Source organism: Nyctereutes procyonoides, unplaced genomic scaffold (assembly GCF_905146905.1).
Source record: "Nyctereutes procyonoides isolate TBG_1078 unplaced genomic scaffold, NYPRO_anot_genome, whole genome shotgun sequence".
NCBI lineage: Eukaryota > Metazoa > Chordata > Mammalia > Carnivora > Canidae > Nyctereutes > Nyctereutes procyonoides.
Window position 1 is genome coordinate 48,541,046 of NW_026575049.1, and position 11,745 is coordinate 48,552,790.

General features: G+C 43.9%; 1 pseudogene; it reads left to right on the top strand.

Moving 5' to 3' along the window:
- The first annotated feature begins 2,076 nt into the window (after positions 1-2,076).
- On the top strand, positions 2,077-3,112 carry LOC129511857 (ribosome biogenesis protein NSA2 homolog; annotated as a pseudogene).
- Positions 3,113-11,745: the final 8,633 nt, after the last annotated feature.

Consider the following 11,745-nt stretch of genomic DNA (forward strand, 5'->3'; position numbering starts at 1 on the left):
CTATAACAGCCAAAAGAGCCCAAATGTCTGTCCATCGACAGACAAAGGGATAAAGAAGATACGAGATACATAAAGACTCCTAACTCTGGGGAACGAACTAGGGGTGGTGGAAGGGGAGGAGGGCGGGAGGTGGGGGTGAATGGGTGACGGGCACTGAGGGGGGCACTTGACTGGGTGTTATTCTGTGTGTTGGTAAATTGAACACCAATAAAAAATAAATTTATAAAAAAATAAATAAATTCCACCTAGTTAACATACAAAAAAAAAGATATGAGATACACACACACACACACACACAAATATTTCTCAGCCATCAGACAGGATGAAATCTTCCCATTTACATCAACACGGGTGGAACTAGAAGGTATTATGCTGAGTGAAATAACTCAATTAGAGAAAGACAATTATCATTTGGTTTCACTCATATAAGGAATATAAGAAACAGCACAGAAGATCAGAGGGAAAGGGAGGGAAAACTGAATGGGAGGTCATCAAAGAGGGAGACAAACGACCAGAGACTCTTAGCTATAGGTAACAAACTGAGGGTCGCTGGAGGGGAGATAGCAAGGGGTTTGGGGTAACTGGGTGATGGGCATTAAGGAGGGCACATGATATGATGAGCACGGGGTGTTATACGCAACCAATGAATTAGTGAACTCTACATCTGAAACTAATGGTGTACTATATGTTGGCTAATTGAATTTAAATTAAAAAAAGAAAAATGTAAGTTAGGGTATGATCAGTCTCAAATAATTCCCACTAAAGTTCAAGGGACTTGAACAGGATAACTGAGGGAAGCTTCCCAGCAGAGGTGGAAGTGAGCTGGATCTTGCAGGAATCGTACCAGAGGAAGACATTTCTGGCAGGATGAAAGCCAAGGTGCCAGGAATGGGAATAGGAGCAAGTAAAGCAGCAAAGTTGGATCCAATTTTTCAAGTGAGGTGAGTGCCAGAGATAACAGACTATATTATAGAGGGTCTTGAAGGCCAGGCTATTAAATCTGGAGAGAGCCTAGGATGATTGAAGCAGGTGGGATGGAGCTGGGATGACCCATTGTGATACTCAAAGTGTTAGGAAATGGGGGCATTCACTTGAGAAATGATCCCTCTCCCATTGTTGGTCTATACTCATGGAATAAAAGCAGTGATTAGTATATATAGTGAAGACAAACAGAGATTTTAAAAAGACCAGTAGAAAGAGCAAGTTGGGCACTATGACCCTCCAGGCAGGAGATCAAGAAGCAGACCCAGGAAAAGAAAAAAGAAGGTCTCCAAGGCAATTCCTTTGCTGACAAAAATGAGTTCTTTAGAAACCATCCATTTTGACCGAGGCTGCGAAGAGAAATGTGGTTCATTTGTACAAATTCCAATGCCATTTGTGGTTTGTAGTGTTTTCAACTACAAGATAATTTTCCTGCTGTCACTGAAAGCTGTAGTGTTCTTCAAACTACACAGTGAGATCAAAACAATACTGAAGTAGGTGAGTGTGCTTTTCTCCAGAAATGCCTTTTAAGACAGGACAGAAGGAGAGATACTCAAGTAAGAGTTTTTTTTATCTCAAGCACTTTCATTATGGTAACAGTCTGAAAATTCCTCATACCTTTCCCGCGAGGTGATCAAAGCAATTTTACCGCACTCATGGTTTTTATTGATATGAAGCAAAGAGGTGAGACTTATTTTATATTTGCATCAAAGCTACCAAATCATACACCTGACAAGTCATATTTTACCAAAAAAATGAAGCCTTGAAATTTTACTGTCATAAGGTTTCTAGTCCCTTCCTTTTGTTTTAGTACTCCTGCCAAACATGCCAGGAGAGAAGGTGCCTTGAACTTCCCTGAACAACACATCTCTCATGCCCTTCATACCTCATCTCAATTCTCTGACAATCCAGTCTGAGGTTTAAGAAATTCTCCACAGGAAAAACCTCAAAACACACACAGTAACTTCCACTCACATCAGGAGTCATATATTAAAACTGCCCTCATGGATCAGCTCCTGGGTTTTCCTGACAGAAGGGTAGGGAGGTCTACCCTCAGACCTAGGAGCTGGTTCTCCTGGGTGTCTGCACTTCTCTCCTTTGCCCTCAAGTGAACCCTCATTTCCCCTGTAGGAAACCTACCCCTCTTTCCAGTGCTCCGAGTCCTTGGACAGACTGCCCATGATTTCCAAGAACCCTCCAAATAGTTCCTCAGTAGGGTTCAGCCAGCTGTGATCTGCTTCTTCGGGCCCTAATTTGTGAAGTCAAGTTTCTTCAGTGCTATGAAACATGCATAGTTTAAAATAAGGAGGCCCAACTGAGTTGGAACCAGTGGGAGGTGAGGCCCAGACATCAGTCCAATTTTTAAAGCTTCCCAGGTAGTCTTTTTCCCATCGTGCGTTGCATGGAATCAGCTCATGGGTTTGAGACCTGAAAATTGAGAGCTTCTTTGCCCCAGTGGCTCTGTGCCATCACCATGCCACCAAACGAATATTTTGAACTCCATCAGAAGCACTGTGGCCATCGTTTGGATTACCAGGAGAAAAAGAGAAAAAAGGAAGGCCAGGAGGTTCAAGAACATTCAAAGAAGGCAAAAAAAGATGATTGGTTTGAAAGCTGAGCTCTACTATCAACACTTCCCCTGCTTATGCTCTCTCTCTGTCAATAAAAAAATAGAATCTCTAAAAAAAAAATGCAAAGAAAAAGCAGGAAAATGGGAAGTCCCTTTTCCCAAAGTTCATGTCCAAGAAGAAAGAGAAATATTAAAAGCTATCCAAACAAGGAAGAGAAAGAACAAAGCATGGAAGAGGATGGTTACTAAAGTCTGCTTCGCTGGAAATGGCTTTACTGGAAAACCACCTAAAGATGAGAGATTCATTAGGCCAATGGGCTTACGTTGCAAAAAGGCCCCTGTAACATATTCTGAATTGAAAACTACCTTTTGCATGCCAATTCTTGGTGTAAAAACAAATCCTGCATCCCTACTATATACAACTTTGGCTGTTATTACCAAAGGTACCATCATTGAGATGAAGGTGAATGAGTTGGGCCTTGTGACATGATTTGGGGAAAAATATGCCCAGATACCAATGATCCTGAAAGTGATGGAGGAAAGGCAGTCTTGCTGGTCTGACAGCAGTTTCAGACAAGTAAGTCCTTATAATTACTGAAAGACCACACACCAGTCAGGAAAAGCAGCAGTACTGGGGTAGTTCCAAATACCACCAAACAGCCTGACATATCTGCAATCACCAAGATAACTATTTATTCTATTGTAGAAAAAAAAAATTAAAAGAGCCGTGTTTCACAAACTGGTGTTTATTTTTTATTCTGTTTAGCATTTAGATGTTTATAAGTTTGAATACTTTAAAAAGCAATTATAGAAATATTGTGGTCTGTATCTGCATTAAGAAATGAGTCCTCAGCAATGCAGATCCAGTGTTAGCAGTGTTAGCAGTCCAGTTAGTATAGTTGAAAGCACCTTTTATCATAAATGTTAGAGCACACTTAAATATGGAGCCTACACTATGAAACATCATCTCTGGGATCTTACCTGAGGTCTCTTCCACCTCAGGCCCTCATTAAACCTAAGAAATGTAGCATTAACATGCAGTAACATTTGTTTATAAAGTATTGACACTAAAAGTACAGGAGACAAGGCATGCTACCCTACTAAATAGGAAGGGTGCAGAAGCATTTTCATAAATCTTTTCACCTCTAATTCCTCTTACAGTTAGTTGGTGAATTTGTATTTGAAACATTTTTTTCCTTTCAGTCATGAGTAGTAATATCTACTTGGAACTGTTTTGGTTTTTTTGTTTTTAAGATTTTATTTATTTATTCATGAGGTACACAGAGAGAGAGGCAGAGACCCAGGCAGAGGGAGAAGTAGGCTCCCCACAGGGAACCTGATGCAGGACTCATCTGAAGACCCCGGTATCATGCCCTGAGCTGAAGGCAGATGCTCAACCACTGAGCCATCCAGGCATCCCTGGAACTGTATTTTCTACTCAAAATATATAGAAAAAATACAGTAAAATGCTTATATATTCATACTTTTAGAATGGTTAAAAATTTAAGTGATTCCAGATAAAATAGTTTTTAAAAAGACTGTACTGATGTCCTTAAAGATAGATTCATTGCAGTTACTTGGATAATATAAAAAAGGTCATGTTTTACGTTTGTAACCTAACTTTGTCAAATAACCTTTGTAATATGAATTATGTTTATAGTTTTGAGCATTAAGGTGTCCGTAGTATTAATCTTTAATCATATTAAAGGTATTTATTTATTTGCTGGTTTGTTTATGTATTTATTTATTTTAAAAGATTTTATTTATTTATTCATGAGAGACAGAGAGAGAGAGAGAGAGAGAACCAGAGACACAGGCAGAGGGAGAAGCAGCCCCATGCAGGGAGCCCGATGTGGGACTCGATCCCAGGTCTCCAGGATCATGTTCCAGGCTGAAGGCGGTGCTAAACCGTTCAGCCACCCGGGCTGCCCCTGTTTATTTTTTTAAAGTCTGTCTTCAAAGTACAAAACAAAACAAACAACGAAGCAGGACAGGTAATTTTAGTCTGCAACCAGGGTTCAGAACCACTAGGTTAAAGGATTTGTAAAGTTCTATCATCTTTAGCACTCTGTGGCTCTAGAAGGTACTAGTGGATTACGAGAGTACATCATTCCCCTTTTCCTTTTGAAACATGATGACTAACCCTAGAATGACAAATAGTTCCAGTTCAAAGACCTACATTCATGACATAGTTGCTGTCTAGAGCTCCACAGTGAAGTTTAAGGCAGAGTCTAGACTAAAAGGGAAAGAGCATTGAATCAACCAGCCATGTCTAGTATGAGCAATGCGGAGAGAGAAGTACCCAAGATTTCTCCTGGCCTGTCCTAATCCAAAGAAGAGAACACACAGGAGGAGATCTCAGACAAGAATATAGATCAGTGCTATTCCTTGTTTCAGGGAAATACTGCTGTGTAACAAAACATTCCAAATCAAAGCAGACCAAACAGTAACTGTGCATTCATGGTGATACCAATTGGACAGGGTTTTGGGGAGACAGCTTATCTCATTTCCAAGTGGTGTTGAGGGAGAGGATCTTGACCAAGGCTGGAAGATCAAGATAGTGTCACAGTCCCAGGCTCTCCTTGGTTGGAGAAGCTGGAAAGGGCTGTGGGGGATGGCTGTCCCCCTTCTCCAGCAGGGTCCTTACATGGTGGCTCAGAGCTCTAGAAGAGTGAAAGTAAAACCTGTCAGGCCCATGAAAGGCCTCTTACATGGCTCAGACAGGCACAGCATTGTGTCTGCAGAATTCTCTTGGTCACACCAAGTCACAAGGCCAGCCCCAGATTCAAGGAGAGGAGAAATAGTCTCTATCTCTTGATGGGAAGCATGACACAAATGTCCGGGGACTGAAGGAATTGTTTGCAGCCATCTTAGTAGACAATTGACCATATCTCTGTTCTTGGCTCAGCTGATGGACCCTGTTGTGTGTTTATTGGCCTAGAAATCATACCATAAAATAGGTGAAGAGAGCAAGTCGATATTCCTGATGATCCATTCCTAATTTATCTTGTTTAAGTATTATAAACAATATAAACAACCCTTGAAGGGATTATATTTTGTTGTATTAAGAATACTTCTGGGGGAAGGAAGAGAGAGGGAAACCAAGAAACAGACTCTTAACTACAGAGAACAAACTGATGGTTACTAGAGGGGAGGTGGATGGGAGGAATGGGTTAAAATAGGTGATGGGGATTAAGGAGGGCACTTGTGATGAGCACTGGGTGATGTATGAAAGCGTTGAGTTACTATACACTTGAAACTAATATTACACTGTATGTTAACTAACTGGAATTAAAATAAAAACTCAAAAAAAAAAAAGAATACTATTGGACATAGGAAATTAAGAACACAATAGGAAGGGAGCTGTTTCCCCAGCAGCACTCTTATGTAAAACCCAAATTGCTAGATAGTCTCTCGGGTGTCAGTTTCAGGATATTGTGCATAACATGAGATTAGGAACAGGAAGTGGAACCAGTGGCTTAAAATCCACTTCTAGGAAATTACACCCCCCCCCCCACTCCACTCTGATCTCCGTCCACCATGCTGCATATCCTTAGGGCATCTGTCTTCTCCTGGAGGCTGTGTTCACTTGTTTAAGGTCTTTGTTTTCCTTCATGCCAGATGATCCCAAAGACATTGGCAGGCATCTTCTTTTATCCTAATTACTCTTCAAATAGAACCCAGCCCTAGATTCTGTTCTTGAAACCATGTCACAAACAGTAAGGTTGTGCCCATGACTCCAAGTGGAAAAACTTTTACCAATGGAGTTTCACTTGTTTCTAGGTTGTAGTTGTACTGGTTAAAATTCCGAGGCAGGGGCACCTGGGTGACTCAGTGGTTGAGCGTCTGCTTTTGGCTCAGGTTGTGATCCTAGGGTCCTGGGATTGAGTCCCACATTGGGCTCCCTGTGGGGAGCCTGCTTCTCCCTCTGCCTATGTCTCTGCCTCTCTCTGTGTGCCTCTCATGAATAAATAAACAAAATCTTTAAAAAATAAACAAGTAAAATAAAACTCCAAGGCAACTTTCTTTGTTATTTAGACAAAAATGAGACTTGGGAGTTTTTTTAAACAAGACAATTTGAAGGAAGGACACAGAGGTATAGTTGACATAATGCTTGTCCTTTGAGGTTTACTGGAGAAAAATGATGTGAATGATGCCATAGACATAATTACATAGACTGTGCCCAATCATTTAACCCACAAGGGTTTATTGAGCACTTAATATGCTCCTGACATGGTGTTAAGCACTGAGAGCAGAGAAAAAAGGACTCCGTTCTGGCTGTGATATTCTGAGTAGGGGAGGCAGATCAGATAGGTAATCCATTACGTTGCACATGATAGCTTATGTAGTCTGATAATAATAATAATAATAACAGAAAACTTTTGTAGCACTTACCATGAACCAGGCATGGTTCTATACACTTTGACTTATACTAATTCACTTATTTCTCAGAATGACTGTGTGGTCTAAATTCTCTCATTATCTCCATTTTAAAAATCAGAAATGGAGACACGGAGAAGCAAAATAATATGTCCAAGGCAAGCCCATAGCAGGTGATAGAGCCGGGGATTTAAACCCACGTGGCTGGCTCTTGGGTTTGTTCTCTTCACCACCACAGAGAAGAGCCCTGCAGAATGTGATGAGAAAGGTCCATTTGGGGGCAACTAGCTTCCCTGCATTCTCTGTTCAGAGACTCACCCCTCATTCGGAACCATGTCCTCACAAATGACAGGTTGGAATCTGGAAAAGAGAGGTGGAGTGTAATTTTGATTTTCAGAGTCTTTTTTTAAAGACTTTATTTTATCTCATGAGAGACACACAGAGAGAGGCAGAGACATAGGCGGAGGGAGAAGCAGGTTCTCCAGGGGAGCCTGGTGTGGGACTCAATCCCAGGACCCTGGGATCACGACCTGAGCCAAAGGTAGACACTCAACCACGGAGCCACCCAGGCACCCTGATTTTCAGTCTTTTAACACACATTCCCTTAGCTACCTACATCTCACATTTTGCAGTGAGGAAAACAGATGAGGAGATAAATGTCATTCAGTACATAAATCCAGAGCCAGGCCTCAGACCAGATCTCCAGATGGATTATCCAGTGCTCCTTCCACTGTGACAACATAGTCCCTCTCCACAACAGGACCCCCAAGTGTCCATTTGGCTAGTCTTGTGTCCAGAGGGTCATGTGACACAAAAAGAGTCGTTGAGGACATTCAGAATGTTATGACCCCAGAGGAGGCAAATGCACTCATGGCGAGAATGATGTCTCATCGTTATTGTAGTCACAACATGACCTGCAGGTCTCAGTGTCCTTACCTGTGAAAGAAAGGAAGAGGGTTCAAGATGATTTCCAGAGGGCCCATCCGGCTCTATTTTTCTCCACCTCCATCACCATCCACATGTTGCTTCATTATTTTAGTCAACTGTTGTTTTTGGCCATCACCGAGTGTCCAGTTCCACTCACAGCAGAGCTGCGTTGACAGTCTATGTTGTCGGAGCTGGAAGCCCGGCGCCTGAGACACAGCCTGAGGCATGTCTGTATTCCAGCCGAGTCCCTCTCCTCAGTTCAAGCTAACCTCGGAGCAGCCAGCATTTCCATGTCCCACTGTGGGATCTGCTTTGTAGCCTGAAACGAGATACGTGTCTCCCTATTAATATCCTCACACTGTCTTAATGCATTTTAAAAGCTCACCGTGCTTGGCAACCTGCAGGCCTGTTTTTGTTATTGTTGGTTGGAGTCATGCATACTTGACTTTAAAAGTTCGCCCTCGGTGTAGCTTTAGCTGATCAGAGGAGCATGACACAGAGAAGGACATGGGTAAATGTCCTTTGCAAAGCAGATACCCCTGGATGTATTTCTCTTGCTGGAGACCTGCACCAACCCGAATGCATGGCTGTGGTGGTTCTCACCAGGTGGAGTAAGTGCCAATGAGGTCACAGAGAGTAGAGGGCATCACAAAGATTGCAACACAGACTGAGTCTTCTGGCCCAAGGAAAGGGACACAGGGCAGGAACCATGTCGACCTGATTCCCTAATTCCCTCCTCTAATTATACAGGGCTGTTCAGTTTTCAAGGAGTCTTTGCATGCCTTCCTCCATTTGATCGCCATAGCACCCGGGAGAGGACTGCAACATAGATAATTCTCTCCAGTAATGGGAGGCTGGGTTTGGCAAATGGCTAAGGTTAAATGGAAGGGCAGGACTGGAACCCAGGCCTCCCAGCTCCTGGTCACACCATGCTGCTGCAACCACTAGGGTTTGAAGTTGAACTTCTAGAAGACAGAGACGGCCCTACTCATCAATGTACATCTCAGGACTTGGCATACCAAATCAAGAAATATTTGTTGAATATCTTGAACTCTAGCTTGACTAATGAGAGAGACTGGCCTTTATGAATTTACTCAAGTAGGGATAGAAAAGAGTTCAAGTCCTTATGGTGCCTGCAAGGCCCTCCACGATCTGGTTCCTGTTGTCTTTCTGACCTCAACTCCAACTTCACCTCCTTCTACTTCCCTAGTGCTCATTTCACCCTGGTCACTTTGGCCTCCTTGCTGTTCCTTACATGTGCCAGACATAGCCCTGCCTCAGAGCCTTTGCACTGGTTGTTCCCTTTGCCTGGAATACCCTTCCAGAGTTACGTTCCCGGCTAGCATCCTCATTTCCCTCACGTCTATGTTCACATGTTACCTCCTCTATAAGGCCTGCCCCAAACACCCTGTGTGAACCCCTAACTCAACCCCTCCTCCAGCACTTCCAATCACTCTTACCTTGCTCCTTCATTCATGGGCATTTTTTGCCTTCTGTCACAATGTATACATTTCTTATTGTTTATGATTCCTATTTATCACCTGCCTACAGCTCTTAGAATGCAAACTCCAGGGAGGCAGATATTTTCAATTCACTGATGTATCCCAGCATCTGGCACATAGTAGATCCTCAATAGATATTATGGAAGGAAGGAAGGAAGGAAGGAAGGAAGGAAGGAAGGAAGGAAGGAAGGAAAGAAAGAAAGAAAGAAGTAGAAAGTAAGAAAGAAAGAAAGAAAGAAAGAAAAGAAAAAAGAAAAGAAAAAGAAAAGAAAAAGAAAGAAAGAAGGAAAGGAGGAAGAAAGGAAAAGAAGGAAGGAAGGAAGGAAAGAAGGAAGGAAGGAAGGAAAGAAGGAAGGAAGGAAGGAAAGGAAGGAAGGAAGGAAGGGTAGTTACAAACATACTTCTATTTCATACAGAGGTTTTCCCTCTGCTCTATTCAAGTATCTATGAGCTGAAGTGTGATAGAATCAATTCCCTTTGGTGCTGCAGGGTTGTCAGGGAGCCGGGACTCTGTCCCAGTAACTTCTGTTGCGGGAAAAAGGAGTGCTGTGACCTGAACACTGATGGAGTATCTTCTCCCACTGAGTGTGGACCTTTTGACTCCAGGTGGGGTTCTTACAAAGAATAAAGGGGCAGATGGGAAAAAAAATGCCAGACAAACATATGCGTCATGCTACATCTTCAGAGGAGCTGAAGGACACATCGCAGGACAGTAAGGCATAGCACCAAGAACACTACATATAGCAATTCTAGATATTGAGGAAGGGACAGAATGTGGCACCAGACCCACCTATGTGGCAGCACAGGAGCCAGGACAGCAATTCAGAGCTGACAGGCAGGCACTGGGTTCAATGGGCATGACTTCCTCTAGAGCCAGGCCCAGGCAAGTGCTAAGCAGTGGGGAGGAGGGAGCAGGGGTGAAAAAGGAGGGGGTTTCCTCAAAGTTGTGGGATCTCAGTAAGTGTGCCAAGCCTGGGTACAGGCCAGTGGGAGAGCCAGCCTCCAGCACCCAGACATCTGTATGGAGCAGGTGGGAATCTTTGCTCCTGGGGGGCTACTGGGACCCTAGGCTGGCCACTAGGGCAAGGCCCTGAGGGAGAAAAGGAGCTGGAGCTCAGGCAGGAGGCCAGTGCTGTGCTCAGTTACCAGCCAGGCAGGACGGGCGGCGGGTCATCTGGAGACCCTCAACATCTCCTTCCTTACTCCAGACCTGGTTTGGGAATTGGGGATAGGCTGGGCCAACGAGGGGAGAGCCAGGGAAAGGAGGCGTGAAGCAGCCTGAGCTGTAAGGGAGAGAAGGATGCAGGGCAGGGCTGACCGCGGTGCCTAGAGGCCTCTTCCCAGGGAGGAATGGCGAAGCCTGGGTCCTCTTTATTTATGTATTTGCTTTTGAATATTTTATTTAAATTTAATTTGCCAGCACATAGTATAATACCCAATGTTCATCCCATCAAGTGCCCTCTTTAGTGCCCGTCACCCAGTCACCCCATCTCCCACTCTTCTCCCCTTTTGCCACCCTTTGCTTGTTTCCCAGAGTTAGGAGTCTCTTATGTTTGGTCTTCCTCTCTCATTTTCCCCCACTCAGTCCTCCTCCTTTCCCTTATGGTCCCTTTCACTATTTCTTATGCTTCACATATGAGTGAAACCATATGATGATTGTCTTTCTCCAATTGACCTATTTCCCCAGCATAATACCTCCAGGTCCATCCACGTGGAAGCAAATGGTGGGTATTTGTCCTTTCTGATGGCTGAGTAATATTCCATTGTATACATGGAATACATGTCTTCTTTATCTGGCTGGGTATTGTGGAGAGAGACTGCCCAGGCTTTCAGAGTCAGGGTCAAAGCCCAATGTCATGGCCATAGAGCAAGGCGAGTAGTTACTATGTGTCTGAGCTTTAGTCTCCTCACTGTCTCCTTATAGGAGCTAAATGAGCCGATGGAGAGAGAGGAAGTGCTCAGCAAACTCACACACCTCAGGTGCACACCAAGGCCAGCCCCTCTCTGAAGCGACCAGCAGTTTCTGATTCCTCTACCGTGGCCTTAACCTTAGCAGGTTGGAGGAAGGGAGACCATAGCACGCCACCCCACCCCCCACCTTACAGCCAGGCTTCTCCTCGCCCACCTCCAACTCCCATGGCCATCCTACCCCTGGCCCAGCCAGAGCCTGTTTGTTTGAACTAAGAATTTGAATGTAAATATGCAACATCTCTTCCCCTCTCCCTCCACTTAGGGGACAGGAGCATGTGTCCCCCCCCCCAACCTCGTCAGCTGCAGCAAGAGTGCCCTGTGTGCAGAGATCCTATCTACGCCCAAAAGAGTAGAAATATTAGACGAGGTTAAATTAGAAAACACAGATTATTGCTGGAGACCCCTAAGGCCTAC